The 20,514-nt window shown below is 58.0% G+C and overlaps 1 protein-coding gene across 2 annotated transcripts in view; it reads right to left on the reverse strand.

The window, feature by feature from the left end:
* LOC123770249 (uncharacterized) overlaps positions 1-20,514 on the reverse strand; it is a 407,808-nt gene that overhangs the window by 108,903 nt on the left and 278,391 nt on the right. The gene's annotated exons all lie outside the window — the stretch shown is intronic.

Raw genomic sequence — 20,514 nt, forward strand, 5'->3', positions numbered from 1 at the left:
GCGCTCACCCTGCCTGGGGGTGATGGGACACCGAAAGGTATTAATTATAGTCAACATGTGACTTTTGTTTCGGTTCTGGGATGTTTGAGAGGTGGACCCTCCTCCGACCGGTCCGAGGAGGTGGAACCGGAATCTGAAGAAAAGGAGCGGACTACCTGTGGTACTGGGGTTAAGGATGACACTCGTAGCCAGTGTGGGATGCTTGTGACCTTAGCCTTTGTTCCTCAGCCTGCTGTACTTCCTCCAACTAGTGTGCTGGAAGGGGTTGAGATTGGTTTTCATCTTGGAAAGGAGGATGATGTTTTCGAATATGGTTCAGCAGTTCTACCAGCTGGTGCGATGGTGACTGGCCCCGTGGACTCGTGGTTTGCCTGAAGCATGGGGTCGCCCTGGATGCCCTGAGTGGTGACCAGAAGCGATGGCGTGAGGTTAGTGTTCGAGTGACTGCTGAGGTCAAGTATCTACCCGTGGAAGTGGCTCAGGTCCACTATGTGTCCAGTGGCGAAAGCTCGACGATGTCCTGCCCCGCTGAAGGCGAACTGGATGGAGGTGCGGAGGAGGTGGTGTTGCCACAGTGCCGAAGGGGTCAACACTTCCCACAGAGACGGACGAGAAGATATGCGTCGACGGACGTTATGGTCTGGTAGGGGACTCTGGATTCTGTTGTGGTGCCTGGTTCATGCGAGGTTAACAACGAGCCCCCTTGGTGTGGAGGGTCTCCTGCGGGAGCGCTGATGACGGGGCAGTAGAGTGTGAAAGAGGAGAGAGACGTGCATGCGAAGGGAAGAAATTGACACTTAGGAAAGGTCCAGCAGCTCGTCCTCGGCCCTATCTGTCGTGGTCAGATAAATCGTTTCCAAAGCTGTAACCGTTCACTACTATGGTGTATAGTGTATTTCATTTCTATCCCTAGAAAATATTGTGATATATTTTGGCTAAGAAGCATTCTCTCTCACTCTTTGGATGGTTCTATGTTATGTATTTGAATGTTTTTGAAGAGTATGAATATCGTTTGCTTACTTGTTTACACTTACACAATTATTTTATTGTTCCTTTGAGGGCTTAAATTGTGAATCATGAAAGGTGTTGTACTTTGATTTACCTTAATTTCTATTTCTTTGTTATGTTTTGTATTGAAGGCAGAATAGTTTGGTTTGTTTTTCGTGTGGATTTACTGTATAGGCTTTGTGTTAATGATGTAACACTGGGAAGTGTTGCTGGTTGGTTGTTGTTACTTTGGGCTCCTCTGTTTCCCGGTATCAGTGATGAAGGCTGGACCCTTCATCTTGAGTCCAAGATGCAACCCAGTGCATCTTTGGTTGCACAATTCCCTTCCGACGGTTGACTGTCCGCCTGTGTCGTCAATGTGTGGCCCTTGTAGTGCTGTCGTCGAGGCCGGTGTTAGGGCTGCCCATTGTTCTTGCCCAACATCATTTCATCCGCTTCTCTGTCTGGTCTGGGTGCTTCCGTTGTCCAGTGGCCAGATTCCTTCTGCTAGCCGAGGTTTGTGCTTGGGTGTGACCTTGTGTTTGCTTCAACCTGGGTTCCTAAAAGACTCATGCTTTTTTTTTTTACATATGATCTGCCCAGATTCTACATATAAAGCCGTTTATTGTAATAAAACCCGGGAAAAACACAAGTTCAAGATTTTTCTCAAACCTGAAACATTACTGTATATATTTCTATTTCTTATTTTAGTATTTTCACGCAGTTTAGAGTTTACTGTATAGGCCTTGTCTGTAGAGAGACGGGGACGGTGTAGCAGCAGAGAGACGGGGGAGGTGTGTACTGGGGAGAGACAGGGAAGGTGTGTACTGGGGAGAGACAGGGAAGGTGTGGTGTGGAGATCTCGAGTGTGTGCGGTGGGAAGAGATAGGGTGAAGATGTTTACAATGATAAGATTTGTGTGTATTGAAGATACAGTGATAGAAGGGGGGGGGGGTGAGAGTGTGTGTAGGGGAAGATGGGGAGGTTGTGTGGGTGGGTGCCCAACCTACTCGGACACCCCCACCTCCTCCATTTAGTACAATATATGGCAGTCCTGGATAATGAAGCTGCAATATTGGAAGTCCAATGATCATTTTGTTTTACTCAATGTGGCAGGACTCCGAGCATTAGAACTGTTAGAGCTTGTTAATGCCGAGTTGTATGACCACATATCTACTATAACCTTTTCTGTAGCACATATATATTTGTGTTTAAATATATAAACAAATAGTTAATAATAGATATATTTAATATATTATAAATAAAGAATATAAGTTAAATGTAAGTAATAGTTAAATATATATAGAAAAACAATTTAAATATATATAAATATAAAGATTAAGGATATAGATTGATGAAGAAAAAAAATTTGCAGTATTATTTAAAGAAATCATGACACAACAATTTATAGTTTCTTGAATTAAATTCCAGTTTGTTTTTTAGATTTAAAGTAATAGATGGGGCACTTGGCCGTGCCCAGAGTCAACCCGGTACCCCGGTGATGCCCACACACTGTCTCCCCTGTCACCACACACTGCCTGCCCTGTCTCCACACACTGTCTCCCCTGTCACCACACACTGTCTCCCCTGTCACCACACACTGCCTCCCCTGTCACCACACACTGTCTCCCCTGTCACCACACACTGCCTGCCCTGTCTCCACACACTGTCTCCCCTGTCACCACACACTGTCTCCCCTGTCACCACACACTGCCTCCCCTGTCACCACACACTGTCCTCCCCTGTCACCACACACTGCCTCCCCTGTCTCCACACACTGTCTCCCCTGTCACCACACACTGTCCTCCCCTGTCACCACACACTGCCTCCCCTGTCTCCACACACTGTCTCCCCTGTCACCACACACTGTCCTCCCCTGTCACCACACACTGTCCTCCCCTGTCACCACACACTGCCCTCCCTGTCACCACACACTGCCCTCCCTGTCACCACACACTGTCCTCCCCTGTCACCACACACTGTCCTCCCCTGTCACCACACACTGTCCTCCCCTGTCACCACACACTGCCCTCCCTGTCACCACACACTGTCCTCCCCTGTCACCACACACTGTCCTCCCCTGTCACCACACACTGTCCTCCCCTGTCACCACACACTGCCCTCCCTGTCACCACACACTGTCCTCCCCTGTCACCACACACTGCCTCCCCTGTCACCACACACTGCCTTCCCTGTCACCACACACTGCCTCCCCTGTCACCACACACTGCCTCCCCTGTCACCACACACTGCCTTCCCTGTCACCACACACTGTCCTCCCCTGTCTCCACACACTGCCTCCCCTGTCTCCACACACTACCCTCCCTGTCTCCACACACTGTCCTCCCTGTCACCACACACTGTCCTCCCCTGTCACCACACACTGTCCTCCCCTGTCACCACACACTGTCCTCCCCTGTCACCACACACTGTCCTCCCTGTCACCACACAATGCCTCCCCTGTCACCACACACTGGCCTCCCCTGTCACCACACACTGCCTCCCCTGTCACCACACACTGTCTTCCCTGTCACCACACACTGTCCTCCCTGTCACCACACACTGTCCTCCCTGTCACCATACACTGTCCTCCCCTGTCACCACACACTGTCCTCCCCGTCTCCACACACTGTCCTCCCCTGTCACCACACACTGTCCTCCCCTGTCACCACACACTGTCCTTCCCTGTCACCACACACTGTCCTCCCTGTCACCACACACTGTCCTCCCCTGTCACTACACACTGTCCTCCCCTGTCACCACACACTGTCCTCCCTGTCACCACACACTGTCCTCCCTGTCACCACACACTGTCCTCCCTGTCACCACACACTGCCTCCCCTGTCACCACACACTGTCCTCCCCTGTCACCACACACTGTCCTCCCTGTCACCACACACTGTCCTCCCTGTCACCACACACTGTCCTCCCCTGTCACCACACACTGTCCTCCCTGTCACCACACACTGTCCTCCCCTGTCACCACACACTGTCCTCCCTGTCACCACACACTGTCCTCCCTTGTCACCACACACTATCCTCCCCTGCCACCACACACTGTCCTCCCCTGTCACCACACACTGTCCTCCCTGTCACCACACACTGCCCTCCCCTGTCACCACACACTGTCCTCCCTGTCACCACACACTGTCCTCCCTGTCACCACACACTGTCCTCCCTGTCACCACACACTGTCCTCCCCTGTCACCACACACTGTCCTCCCTGTCACCACACACTGTCCTCCCTGTCACCACACACTGTCCTCCCCTATCACCACACACTGTCCTCCCTGTCACCACACACTGTCCTCCCCTGTCACCACTCACTGTCCTCCCTGTCACCACACACTGTCCTCCCCTGTCACCACACACTGTCCTCCCCTGTCACCACACACTGTCCTCCCCTGTCACCACACACTGTCCTCCCCTGTCACCACACACTGTCCTCTCCTGTCACCACACACTGTCCTCCCCTGTCACCACACACTGTCCTCCCCTGTCACCACACACTGTCCTCCCTGTCTCCACACACTGTCCTCCCCTGTCACCACACACTGTCCTCCCCTGTCACCACACACTGTCCTCCCTGTCACCACACACTGCCTCCCCTGTCACCACACACTGTCCTCCCCTGTCACTACACACTGCCTCCCCTGTCACCACACACTGTCTTCCCTGTCACCACACACTGTCCTCCCTGTCACCACACACTGTCCTCCCTGTCACCACACACTGTCCTCCCCTGTCACCACACACTGTCCTCCCTGTCTCCACACACTGTCCTCCCCTGTCGCCACATACTGTCCTCCCCTGTCACCACACACTGTCCTCCCCTGTCACCACACACTGTCCTCCATGTCACCACACACTGCCTCCCCTGTCACCACACACTGTCCTCCCCTGTCACCACACACTGCCTCCCCTGTCACCACACACTGTCCTCCCTGTCACCACACACTGTCCTCCCTGTCACCACACACTGTCCTCCCCTGTCACCACACACTGTCCTCCCTGTCTCCACACACTGTCCTCCCCTGTCACCACACACTGTCCTCCCTGTCACCACACACTGTCCTCCCCTGTCACCACACACTGTCCTCCCTGTCACCACACACTGCCTCCCATGTCACCACACACTGTCTTCCCTGTCACCACACACTGCCTCCCCTGTCACCACACACTGTCCTTCCCTGTCACCACACACTGCCTCCCCTGTCCACCACACACTGTCCTCCCCTGTCACACACACTGTCCTCCCCTGTCACCACACACTGTCCTCCCTGTCACCACACACTGTCCTCCCTGTCACCACACACTGTCCTCCCCTGTCACCACACACTGTCCTCCGTCACCACACACTGTCCTCCCTGTCACCACACACTGTCCTCCACTGTCACCACACACTGTCTCCCTGTCACCACACACTGTCCTCCCCTGTCACCACACACTGTCCTCCTGTCACCACACACTGTCCTCCCTGTCACCACACACTGTCCTCCCCTGGTCACCACACACTGTCCTCCCCTGTCCACCACACACTGTCCTCCCCTGTCACCACACACTGTCCTCCCTGTCACCACACACTGTCCTCCCTGTCACCCACACACTGTCCTCCCTGTCAACCACACACTGTCCTCCCCTGTCCACCACACACTGTCCTCCCCTGTCACCACACACTGTCCTCCCTGTCACCACACACTGTCCTCCTGTCACCACACACTGTCCTCCCCTGTCACACACACTGTCCTCCCTGTCACCACACACTGTCCTCCCTGTCACCACACACTGTCCTCCTGTCACCACACACTGTCCTCCCCTGTCACCACACACTGTCCTCCCCTGTCACCACACACTGTCCTCCCCTGTCACCACACACTGTCCTCCCTGTCACCACACACTGTCCTCCCCTGTCACCACAGACTGTCCTCCCCTGTCACCACACACTGTCCTCCCCTGTCACCACACACTGTCCTCCCCTCTCACCACACACTGTCCTCCCCTGTCTCCACACACTGCCTCCCCTGTCACCACACACTGTCCTCCCCTGTCACCACACACTGTCCTCCCTGTCACCACACACTGTCCTCCCCTCTCACCACACACTGTCCTCCCTGTCACCACACACTGTCCTCCCCTCTCACCACACACTGTCCTCCCCTGTCTCCACACACTGTCCTCCCCTGTCACCACACACTGTCCTCCCTGTCACCACACACTGTCCTCCCCTGTCGCCACACACTGTCTCCCCTGTCACCACACACTGTCCTCCCCTGTCACCACACACTGTCCTCCCCTGTCTCACACACTGCCTCCCCTGTCACCACACACTGTCCTCCCCTGTCACCACACACTGTCCTCCCTGTCACCACACACTGTCCTCCCTTGTCACCACACACTGTCCTCCCTGTCACCACACACTGTCCTCCCTGTCACCACACACTGTCCTCCCTGTCACCACACACTGTCCTCCCTGTCACCACACACTGTCTCCCTGTCACACACACTGTCCTCCCTGTCACCACACACTGTCCTCCCTGTCACCACACACTGTCCTCCCTGTCACCACACACTGTCCTCCCTGTCTCCACACACTGTCCTCCCCTGTCACCACACACTGTCCTCCCCTGTCACCACACACTGTCCTCCCCTGTCACCACACACTGTCCTCCCTGTCACCACACACTGCCTCCCCTGTCACCACACACTGTCCTCCCCTGTCACCACACACTGCCTCCCCTGTCACCACACACTGTCCTCCCTGTCACCACACACTGTCCTCCCTGTCACCACACACTGTCCTCCCCTGTCACCACACACTGTCCTCCCGGTCACCACACACTGTCCTCCCTGTCACCACACACTGTCCTCCCCTGTCACACACTGTCCTCCCTGTCACCACACACTGTCCTCCCCTGTCACCACACACTGTCCTCCCTGTCACCACACACTGTCCTCCCTGTCACCACACACTGTCCTCCCCACACACTCCCTGTCACCACACACTGTCCTCCCCTGTCACCACACACTGTCCTCCCTGTCACCACACACTGTCCTCCCCTGTCACCACACACTCTCCTCCCTGTCACCACACACTGTGCTCCCCTGTCACCACACACTGTCCTCCCCTGTCACCACACACTGTCCTCCCTGTCTCCACACACTGTCCTCCCCTGTCACCACACACTGTCCTCCCTGTCACCACACACTGTCCTCCCCTGTCACAACACACTGTCCTCCCTGTCACCACACACTGTCCTCCCCTGTCACCACACACTGTCCTCCCTGTCACCACACACTGTCCTCCCCTGTCACCACACACTGTCCTCCCCTGTCACTACACACTGTCCTCCCCTGTCACCACACACTGTCCTCCCTGTCACCACGCACTGTCCTCCCTGTCACCACACACTCTCCTCCCCTGTCACCACACACTGTCTCCCCTGTCACCACACACTGTCCTCCCCTGTCACCATACACTGTCCTCCCTGTCTCCACACTGTCCTCCCTGTCACCACACACTGTCCTCCCCTGTCACCACACACTGTCCTCCCTGTCACCACACACTGTCCTCCCTGTCACCACACACTGTCCTCCCTGTCACCACACACGTCCTCCCTGTCACCACACACTGTCCTCCCCTGTCACCACACACTGCCTCCCTGTCACCACACACTGTCCTCCCTGTCACCACACACTGTCCTCCCTGTCACCACACACTGTCCTCCCTTGTCACCACACACTGTCCTCCCTGTCACCACACACTGTCCTCCCTGTCACCACACACTGTCCTCCCCTGTCACCACACACTGTCCTCCCTGTCACCACACACTGTCCTCCCCTGTCACCACACACTGTCCTCCCCTGTCACCACACACTGTCCTCCCCTGTCACCACACACTGTCCTCTCCTGTCACCACACACTGTCCTCCCCTGTCACCACACACTGTCCTCCCTGTCACCACACACTGTCCTCCCTGTCTCCACACACTGTCCTCCCCTGTCACCACACACTGTCCTCCCCTGTCACCACACACTGTCCTCCCTGTCACCACACACTGCCTCCCCTGTCACCACACACTGTCCTCCCCTGTCACCACACACTGCCTCCCCTGTCACCACACACTGTCCTCCCTGTCACCACACACTGTCCTCCCTGTCACCACACACTGTCCTCCCTGTCACCACACACTGTCCTCCCCTGTCACCACACACTGTCCTCCCTGTCTCCACACACTGTCCTCCCCTGTCGCCACATACTGTCCTCCCCTGTCACCACACTGTCCTCCCCTGTCACCACACACTGTCCTCCATGTCACCACACACTGCCTCCCTGTCACCACACACTGTCCTCCCCTGTCACCACACACTGTCCTCCCCTGTCACCACACACTGTCCTCCCTGTCACCACACACTGTCCTCCCTGTCACCACACACTGTCCTCCCCTGTCACCACACACTGTCCTCCCGGTCACCACACACTGTCCTCCCTGTCACCACACACTGTCCTCCCCTGTCACAACACACTGTCCTCCCTGTCACCACACACTGTCCTCCCCTGTCACCACACACTGTCCTCCCTGTCACCACACACTGTCCTCCCCTGTCACCACACACTGTCCTCCCCTGTCACCACACACTGTCCTCCCCTGTCACCACACACTGTCCTCCCTGTCACCACACACTGTACTCCCCTGTCACCACACACTGTCCTCCCTGTCACCACACACTGTCCTCCCTGTCACCACACACTGTCCTCCCCTGTCACCACACACTGTCCTCCCTGTCTCCACACACTGTCCTCCCCTGTCACCACACACTGTCCTCCCCTGTCACCACACACTGTCCTCCCCTGTCACCACACACTGTCCTCCCTGTCACCACACACTGCCTCCCATGTCACCACACACTGTCTTCCCCTGTCACCACACACTGCCTCCCCTGTCACCACACACTGTCTTCCCTGTCACCACACACTGTCCTCCCTGTCACCACACACTGTCCTCCCTATCACCACACACTGTCCTCCCCTGTCACCACACACTGTCCTCCCTGTCTCCACACACTGTCCTCCCCTGTCACCACACACTGTCCTCCCCTGTCACCACACACTGTCCTTCCCTGTCACCACACACTGTCCTCCCTGTCACCACACACTGTCCTCCCCTGTCACCACACACTGTTCTCCCCTGTCTCCACACACTGTCCTCCCCTGTCACCACACACTGTCCTCCCCTGTCACCACACACTGTCCTCCCTGTCACCACACACTGTCCTCCCTGTCACCACACACTATCCTCCCTGTCACCACACACTGCCTCCCCTGTCACCACACACTGTCCTCCCTGTCACCACACACTGTCCTCCCCTGTCACCACACACTGTCCTCCCTGTCACCACACACTGTTCTTCCCCTGTCACCACACACTGTCCTCCCTGTCACCACACACTGTCCTCCCCTGTCACCACACACTGTCCTCGCTGTCACCACACACTGTCCTCCCCTGTCACCACACACTGTCCTCCCCTGTCACCACACACTGTCCTCCCCTGTCACCACACACTGTCCTCCCTGTCACCACACACTGTCCTCCCCTGTCACCACAGACTGTCCTCCCCTGTCACCACACACTGTCCTCCCCTGTCACCACACACTGTCCTCCCCTCTCACCACACACTGTCCTCCCCTGTCTCCACACACTGCCTCCCCTGTCACCACACACTGTCCTCCCCTGTCACCACACACTGTCCTCCCTGTCACCACACACTGTCCTCCCCTCTCACCACACACTGTCCTCCCTGTCACCACACACTGTCCTCCCCTCTCACCACACACTGTCCTCCCCTGTCTCCACACACTGTCCTCCCCTGTCACCACACACTGTCCTCCCTGTCACCACACACTGTCCTCCCCTGTCGCCACACACTGTCTTCCCCTGTCACCACACACTGTCCTCCCCTGTCACCACACACTGTCCTCCCCTGTCTCCACACACTGCCTCCCCTGTCACCACACACTGTCCTCCCTGTCACCACACACTGTCCTCCCTGTCACCACACACTGTCCTCCCTTGTCACCACACACTGTCCTCCCTGTCACCACACACTGTCCTCCCTGTCACCACACACTGTCCTCCCCTGTCACCACACACTGTCCTCCCTGTCACCACACACTGTCTTCCCTGTCATCACACACTGTCCTCCCTGTCACCACACACTGTCCTCCCTGTCACCACACACTGTCCTCCCCTGTCACCACACACTGTCCTCCCTGTCTCCACACACTGTCCTCCCCTGTCACCACACACTGTCCTCCCCTGTCACCACACACTGTCCTCCCTGTCACCACACACTGTCCTCCCTGTCACCACACACTGCCTCCCCTGTCACCACACACTGTCCTCCCCTGTCACCACACACTGCCTCCCCTGTCACCACACACTGTCCTCCCTGTCACCACACACTGTCCTCCCTGTCACCACTCACTGTCCTCCCCTGTCACCACACACTGTCCTCCCGGTCACCACACACTGTCCTCCCTGTCACCACACACTGTCCTCCCCTGTCACAACACACTGTCCTCCCTGTCACCACACACTGTCTCCCCTGTCACCACACACTGTCCTCCCTGTCACCACACACTGTCCTCCCCTGTCACCACACACTGTCCTCCCTGTCACCACACACTGTCCTCCCCTGTCACCACACACTGTCCTCCCTGTCACCACACACTGTCCTCCCCTGTCACCACACACTCTCCTCCCCTGTCACCACACACTGTGCTCCCCTGTCACCACACACTGTCCTCCCTGTCACCACACACTGTCCTCCCTGTCTCCACACACTGTCCTCCCCTGTCACCACACACTGTCCTCCCTGTCACCACACACTGTCCTCCCCTGTCACAACACACTGTCCTCCCTGTCACCACACACTGTCCTCCCCTGTCACCACACACTGTCCTCCCTGTCACCACACACTGTCCTCCCCTGTCACCACACACTGTCCCCTGTCACTACACTGTCCTCCCCTGTCACCACACACTGTCCTCCCTGTCACCACGCACTGTCCTCCCCTGTCACCACACACTCTCCTCCCCTGTCACCACACACTGTCCTCCCCTGTCACCACACACTGTCCTCCCCTGTCACCACACACTGTCCTCCCTGTCTCCACACACTGTCCTCCCTGTCACCACACACTGTCCTCCCTGTCACCACACACTGTCCTCCCTGTCACCACACACTGTCCTCCCCTGTCACCACACACTGTCCTCCCTGTCACCACACACTGTCCTCCCCTGTCACCACACACTGTCCTCCCCTGTCTCCACACACTGCCTCCCCTGTCACCACACACTGTCCTCCCCTGTCACCACACACTGTCCTCCCTGTCACCACACACTGTCCTCCCTGTCACCACACACTGTCCTCCCTGTCACCACACACTGTCCTCCCTGTCACCACACACTGTCCTCCCTGTCACCACACACTGTCCTCCCTGTCACCACACACTGTCCTCCCCTGTCACCACACACTGTCCTCCCTGTCACCACACACTGTCCTCCCCTGTCACCACACACTGTCCTCCCTGTCTCCACACACTGTCCTCCCTGTCTCCACACACTGTCCTCCCCTGTCACCACACACTGTCCTCCCTGTCACCACACACTGTCCTCCCTGTCACCACACACTGCCTCCCCTGTCACCACACACTGTCCTCCCCTGTCACTACACACTGCCTCCCCTGTCACCACACACTGTCTTCCCTGTCACCACACACTGTCCTCCCTGTCACCACACACTGTCCTCCCTGTCACCACACACTGTCCTCCCCTGTCACCACACACTGTCCTCCCTGTCTCCACACACTGTCCTCCCCTGTCGCCACATACTGTCCTCCCCTGTCACCACACACTGTCCTCCCCTGTCACCACACACTGTCCTCCATGTCACCACACACTGCCTCCCTGTCACCACACACTGTCCTCCCCTGTCACACACACTGCCTCCCCTGTCACCACACACTGTCCTCCCTGTCACCACACACTGTCCTCCCTGTCACCACACACTGTCCTCCCTGTCACCACACACTGTCCTCCCGTCACCACACACTGTCCTCCCTGTCACCACACACTGTCCTCCCCTGTCACACACACTGTCCTCCCTGTCACCACACACTGTCCTCCCCTGTCACCACACACTGTCCTCCCTGTCACCACACACTGTCCTCCCCTGTCACCACACACTGTCCTCCCCTGTCACCACACACTGTCCTCCCCTGTCACCACACACTGTCCTCCCTGTCACCACACACTGTACTCCCTGTCACCACACTGTCCTCCCTGTCACCACACACTGTCCTCCCCTGTCACCACACACTGTCCTCCCCTGTCACCACACACTGTCCTCCCTGTCTCCACACACTGTCCTCCCCTGTCACCACACACTGTCCTCCCCTGTCACCACACACTGTCCTCCCCTGTCACCACACACTGTCCTCCCTGTCACCACACACTGCCTCCCATGTCACCACACACTGTCTTCCCCTGTCACCACACACTGCCTCCCCTGTCACCACACACTGTCTTCCCTGTCACCACACACTGTCCTCCCTGTCACCACACACTGTCCTCCCTATCACCACACACTGTCCTCCCTGTCACCACACACTGTCCTCCCTGTCTCCACACACTGTCCTCCCCTGTCACCACACACTGTCCTCCCCTGTCACCACACACTGTCCTCCCTGTCACCACACACTGTCCTCCCTGTCACCACACACTGTCCTCCCCTGTCACCACACACTGTTCTCCCCTGTCTCCACACACTGTCCTCCCTGTCACCACACACTGTCCTCCCCTGTCACCACACACTGTCCTCCCTGTCACCACACACTGTCCTCCCTGTCACCACACACTATCCTCCCTGTCACCACACACTGCCTCCCCTGTCACCACACACTGTCCTCCCTGTCACCACACACTGTCCTCCCCTGTCACCACACACTGTCCTCCCTGTCACCACACACTGTTCTCCCCTGTCACCACACACTGTCCTCCTGTCACCACACACTGTCCTCCCTGTCACCACACACTGTCCTCGCTGTCACCACACACTGTCCTCCCCTGTCACCACACACTGTCCCCCCCCTGTCACCACACACTGTCCTCCCCTGTCACCACACACTGTCCTCCCTGTCACCACACACTGTCCTCCCCTGTCACCACAGACTGTCCTCCCTGTCACCACACACTGTCCTCCCCTGTCACCACACACTGTCCTCCCCTCTCACCACACACTGTCCTCCCCTGTCTCCACACACTGCCTCCCCTGTCACCACACACTGTCCTCCCCTGTCACCACACACTGTCCTCCCTGTCACACACACTGTCCTCCCCTCTCACCACACACTGTCCTCCCTGTCACCACACACTGTCCTCCCCTCTCACCACACACTGTCCTCCCTGTCTCCACACACTGTCCTCCCCTGTCACCACACACTGTCCTCCCTGTCACCACACACTGTCCTCCCTGTCGCCACACACTGTCTTCCCTGTCACCACACACTGTCCTCCCTGTCACCACACACTGTCCTCCCTGTCTCCACACACTGCCTCCCCTGTCACCACACACTGTCCTCCCCTGTCACCACACACTGTCCTCCCTGTCACCACACACTGTCCTCCCTTGTCACCACACACTGTCCTCCCTGTCACCACACACTGTCCTCCCTGTCACCACACACTGTCCTCCCCTGTCACCACACACTGTCCTCCCTGTCACCACACACTGTCTTCCCTGTCATCACACACTGTCCTCCCTGTCACCACACACTGTCCTCCCTGTCACCACACACTGTCCTCCCTGTCACCACACTGTCCTCCCTGTCTCCACACACTGTCCTCCCCTGTCACCACACACTGTCCTCCCTGTCACCACACACTGTCCTCCTGTCACCACACACTGTCCTCCCTGTCACCACACACTGCCTCCCTGTCACCACACACTGTCCTCCCCTGTCACCACACACTGCCTCCCCTGTCACCACACACTGTCCTCCCTGTCACCACACACTGTCCTCCCTGTCACCACCACTGTCCTCCCTGTCACCACACACTGTCCTCCCGGTCACCACACACTGTCCTCCCTGTCACCACACACTGTCCTCCCCGTCACACACACTGTCCTCCCTGTCACCACACACTGTGCTCCCCTGTCACCACACACTGTCCTCCCTGTCACCACACACTGTCCTCCCCTGTCACCACACACTGTCCTCCCCTGTCACCACACACTGTCCTCCCCTGTCACCACACACTGTCCTCCCTGTCACCACACACTGTCCTCCCCTGTCACCACACACTCTCCTCCCCTGTCACCACACACTGTGCTCCCCTGTCACCACACACTGTCCTCCCCTGTCACCACACACTGTCCTCCCTGTCTCCACACACTGTCCTCCCCTGTCACCACACACTGTCCTCCCTGTCACCACACACTGTCCTCCCTGTCACACACACTGTCCTCCCTGTCACCACACACTGTCCTCCCTGTCACCACACACTGTCCTCCCTGTCACCACACACTGTCCTCCCCTGTCACCACACACTGTCCTCCCCTGTCACTACACACTGTCCTCCCCTGTCACCACACACTGTCCTCCCTGTCACCACGCACTGTCCTCCCTGTCACCACACACTCTCCTCCCTGTCACCACACACTGTGCTCCCTGTCACCACACACTGTCCTCCCTGTCACCACACACTGTCCTCCCTGTCTCCACACACTGTCCTCTCCTGTCACCACACACTGTCCTCCCTGTCACCACACACTGTCCCCTGTCACCACACACTGTCCTCCCCTGTCACCACACACTGTCCTCCCCTGTCACCACACACTGTCCTCCCCTGTCACCACACACTGTCCTCCCTGTCTCCACACACTGCCTCCCTGTCACCACACACTGTCCTCCCCTGTCACCACACACTGTCCTCCCTGTCACCACACACTGTCCTCCCTGTCACCACACACTGTCCTCCCTGTCACCACACCTGTCCTCCCTGTCACCACACACTGTCCTCCCCTGTCACCACACACTGTCCTCCCTGTCACCACACACTGTCCTCCCCTGTCACCACACACTGTCCTCCCTGTCACCACACTGTCCTCCCCTGTCACCACACACTGTCCTCCCTGTCTCCACACACTGTCCTCCCCTGTCACCACACACTGTCCTCCCCTGTCACCACACACTGTACTCCCCTGTCACCACACTGTCCTCCTGTCACCACACACTGTCCTCCCCTTCACCACACACTGTCCTCCCCTGTCACCACACACAGTCCTCCCTGTCATCACACACTGTCCTCCCTGTCACACACACTGTCCCCCCCTGTCACCACACACTGTCCTCCCTGTCACCACACACTGTCCCCCTGTCACCACACACTGTCCTCCCTGTCACCACACACTGTCCTCCCCTGTCACCACACACTGCCTCCCCTGTCACCACACACTGTCCTCCCTGTCCACACACTGTCCTCCCTGTCACCACACACTGTCCTCCCTGTCACCACACACTGTCCTCCCTGTCACACACACTGTCCTCCCTGTCACCACACACTGTCCTCCCTGTCACCACACACTGTCCTCCCTGTCACCACACACTGTCCTCCCCTGTCACCACACACTGTCCTCCCTGTCCCACACACTGTCCTCCCCTGTCACCACACACTGTCCTCCCTGTCACCACACACTGTCCTCCCTGTCACCACACACTGTCCTCCCTGTCACCACACACTGTCCTCCCTGTCACCACACACTGTCCTCCCCTGTCACCACACACTGCCTCCCCTGTCACCACACACTGCCTCCCCTGTCACCACACACTGCCTCCCCTGTCACCACACACTGTCCTCCCTGTCACCACACACTGTCCTCCCTGTCACCACACACTGTCCTCCCTGTCACCACACACTGTCCTCCCTGTCACCACACACTGTCCTCCCTGTCACCACACACTGTCCTCCCTGTCACCACACACTGTCCTCCCCTGTCACCACACACTGTCCTCCCTGTCACCACACACTGCCTCCCCTGTCACCACACACTGCCTCCCCTGTCACCACACACTGTCCTCCCTGTCACCACACACTGTCTCCCTGTCACCACACACTGTCCTCCCTGTCACCACACACTGCCTCCCCTGTCACCACACACTGTCCTCCCTGTCACCACACATGTCCTCCTGTCACCACACACTGTCCTCCCTGTCACCACACACTGTCCTCCCCTGTCACCACACACTGTCCTCCCTGTCACCACACACTGCCTCCCCTGTCACCACACACTGTCCTCCCTGTCACCACACACTGCCTCCCTGTCACCACACACTGTCCTCCCTGTCACCACACACTGTCCTCCCCTGTCACCACACACTGCCTCCCCTGTCACCACACACTGTCCTCCCTGTCACCACACACTGTCCTCCCTGTCACCACACACTGTCCTCCCTGTCACCACACACTGCCTCCCCTGTCACCACACACTGTCCTCCCTGTCACCACACACTGTCCTCCCTGTCACCACACACTGTCCTCCCTGTCACCACACACTGTCCTCCCCTGTCACCACACACTGTCCTCCCTGTCACCACACACTGTCCTCCCCTGTCACCACACACTGTCCTCCCCTGTCACCACACACTGTCCTCCCTGTCACCACACACTGTCCTCCCTGTCACCACACACTGTCCTCCCTGTCACCACACACTGTCCTCCCTGTCACCACACACTGTCCCCTGTCACCACACACTGTCCTCCCCTGTCACCACACACTGTCCTCCCCTGTCACCACACACTGTCCTCCCTGTCACCACACACTGTCCTCCCCTGTCACCACACACTGTCCTCCCTGTCACCACACACTGTCCTCCCCTGTCACCACACACTGTCCTCCCCTGTCACCACACACTGCCTCCCCTGTCACCACACACTGCCCCCTGTCACCACACACTGTCCTCCCCTGTCACCACACACTGTCCTCCCTGTCACCACACACTGTCCTCCCTGTCACCACACACTGTCCTCCCTGTCACACACACTGTCCTCCCCTGTCACCACACACTGTCCTCCCTGTCACCACACACTGTCCTCCTGTCACCACACACTGTCCTCCCTGTCACCACACACTGTCCTCCCCTGTCACCACACACTGTCCTCCCTGTCACCACACACTGTCCTCCCTGTCACCACACACTGTCCTCCTGTCACCACACACTGTCCTCCCTGTTCACACACTGTCCTCCCCTGTCACCACACACTGTCCTCCCTGTCACCACACACTGTCCTCCCTGTCACCACACACTGTCCTCCCCTGTCACCACACACTGCCTCCCCTGTCACCACACACTGTCCCCTGTCACCACACACTGTCCTCCCCTGTCACCACACACTGTCCTCCCTGTCACCACACACTGTCCCCTGTCACACACACTGCCTCCCCTGTCACCACACACTGTCCTCCCTGTCACCACACACTGTCCCCCCTGTCACCACACACTGTCCTCCCTGTCACCACACACTGTCCTCCCCTGTCACCACACACTGTCCTCCCTGTCACCACACACTGTCCTCCCCTGTCACCACACACTGTCCTCCCTGTCACCACACACTGTCCTCCCCTGTCACCACACACTGTCCTCCCCTGTCACCACACACTGTCCTCCCTGTCACCACACACTGTCCTCCCTGTCACCACACACTGTCCTCCCCTGTCACCACACACTGCCTCCCTGTCACCACACACTGTCCTCCCTGTCACCACACACTGTCCTCCCTGTCACCACACACTGTCCTCCCTGTCACCACACACTGTCCTCCCTGTCACCACACACTGTCCTCCCCTGTCACCACACACTGTCCTCCCCTGTCACCACACACTGTCTCCCCTGTCACCACACACTGTCCTCCCTGTCACCACACACTGTCCTCCCCTGTCACCACACACTGTCTCCCCTGTCACCACACACTGTCCTCCCTGTCACCACACACTGTCCTCCCCTGTCACCACACACTGCCTCCCCTGTCACCACACACTGTCCCCCTGTCACCACACACTGTCCTCCCTGTCACCACACACTGTCCTCCCTGTCACCACACACTGTCCTCCTGTCACCACACACTGTCCTCCCTGTCACCACACACTGTCCTCCCCTGTCACCACACACTGTCCTCCCTGTCACCACACACTGTCTCCCTGTCACCACACACTGTCCTCCCTGTCACCACACACTGTCCTCCCTGTCACACACACTGTCCTCCCTGTCAACACACTGTCCTCCCCTGTCACCACACACTGTCCTCCCCTGTCACCACACACTGTCCTCCCTGTCACCACACACTGTCCTCCCTGTCACCACACACTGTCCTCCCCTGTCACCACACACTGTCCTCCCCTGTCACCACACACTGCCTCCCTGTCACCACACACTGTCCTCCCTGTCACCACACACTGTCCTCCCTGTCACCACACACTGTCCTCCCCTGTCACCACACACTGTCCTCCCTGTCACCACACACTGTCCTCCCTGTCACCACACACTGTCCTCCCTGTCACCACACACTGTCCCCCCTGTCACCACACACTGTCCTCCCTGTCACCACACACTGTCCTCCCCTGTCACCACACACTGTCCTCCCTGTCACCACACACTGTCCTCCCCTGTCACCACACACTCTCCTCCCCTGTCACCACACACTGTCTCCCTGTCACCACACACTGTCCCCTGTCACCACACACTGTCCTCCCTGTCACCACACACTGTCCTCCCTGTCACCACACACTCTCTCCCTGTCACCACACACTGTCCTCCCCTGTCACCACACACTGTCCTCCCTGTCACCACACACTGTCCTTCCTGTCACCACACACTGTCCTCCCCTGTCACCACACACTGCCTCCCCTGTCACCACACACTGTCCACCCTGACACCAGACACTGCCTCCCCTGTCACCACACACTGTCCTCCCTGTCACCACACACTGTCCACCCTGACACCAGACACTGCCTCCCCTGTCACCACACACTGTCCTCCCTGTCACCACACACTGTCCTCCCCTGTCACCACACACTGTCCTCCCTGTCACCACACACTGTTCCTCCCCTGTCACCACACACTGTCCTCCCTGTCACCACACACTGTCCCCCCTGTCACCACACACTGTCCTCCTGTCACCACACACTGTCCTCCCCTGTCACCACACACTGTCCTCCCCTGTCACCACACACTGTCCTCCCTGTCACCACACACTGTCCTCCCTGTCACCACACACTGTCCTCCCCTGTCACCACACACTGTCCTCCCCTGTCACCACACACTGTCCTCCCCTGTCACCACACACTGTCCTCCCCTGTCACCACACACTGTCCCCCCTGTCACCACACACTGCCTCCCTGTCACCACACACTGTCCTCCCTGTCACCACACACTGTCCTCCCTGTCACCACACACTGTCCTCCCCCTGTCACCACACACTGTCCTCCCTGTCACCACACACTGTCCTCCCTGTCACCACACACTGTCCTCCCCTGTCTCCACACACTGTCCTCCCCTGTCACCACACACTGTCCTCCCTGTCACCACACACTGTCCTCCCTGTCCACACACTGTCCTCCCCTGTCACCACACACTGTCCTCCCCTGTCACCACACACTGTCCTCCCTGTCTCCACACACTGTCCTCCCCTGTCACCACACATGTCCTCCCTGTCACCACACACTGTCCTCCCTGTCACCACACACTGTCCTCCCCTCTCACCACACACTGTCCTCCCCTCTCACACGACACACTGTCCTCCCCTGTCTCCACACAATCTGGCCCCCCTTGTCACCACAACACACTGTCCTCCCCTGTCACCCCACACACTGTCCTCCCTGTCACCACACACTGTCCTCCCCTCGTCAGCCACACACTGTCTCCTCCCTGTCACCACAACAAAAACTGTCCTCCCTTGTCACCACACACTGTTTCCTCCCCGTCTCACACAAACACGGCACCTGTCCTACCCCTGTCATCCACACGACTGTCCTCACCCTGTCACCACACACTGTCCTCCCTGTCACACACACTGTCCTCCCTTGTCACCACACACGGTCCTCCCTGTCACCACATCACTGTCCTCCCTGTCAACAATCAACAACTGTCCTCTCCCTGTCATCCACACACTGTCCTCCCTGTCGACCACACAGCTGTCTTACACCTGTCACCACACACTGTACTCCGCTGTCACCACACACTGTCCTCCCCTGTCACCACACACTGTCCTCCCTGTCTCCACACACTGTCCTCCCTGTCACCACACACTGTCCTCCCCTGTCACCACACACTGTCCTCCCTGTCACCAACCACTGTCCTCCCTGTCACCACACACTGTCCTCCCTGTCACCACACACTGTCCTCCCTGTCACCACACACTGTCCTCCCTGTCACCACACACTGTCCTCCCTGTCACCACACACTGTCCCCCTG

The sequence above is a fragment of the Procambarus clarkii genome, chromosome 42 (genome assembly GCF_040958095.1).
Source record: "Procambarus clarkii isolate CNS0578487 chromosome 42, FALCON_Pclarkii_2.0, whole genome shotgun sequence".
Lineage (NCBI taxonomy): Eukaryota > Metazoa > Arthropoda > Malacostraca > Decapoda > Cambaridae > Procambarus > Procambarus clarkii.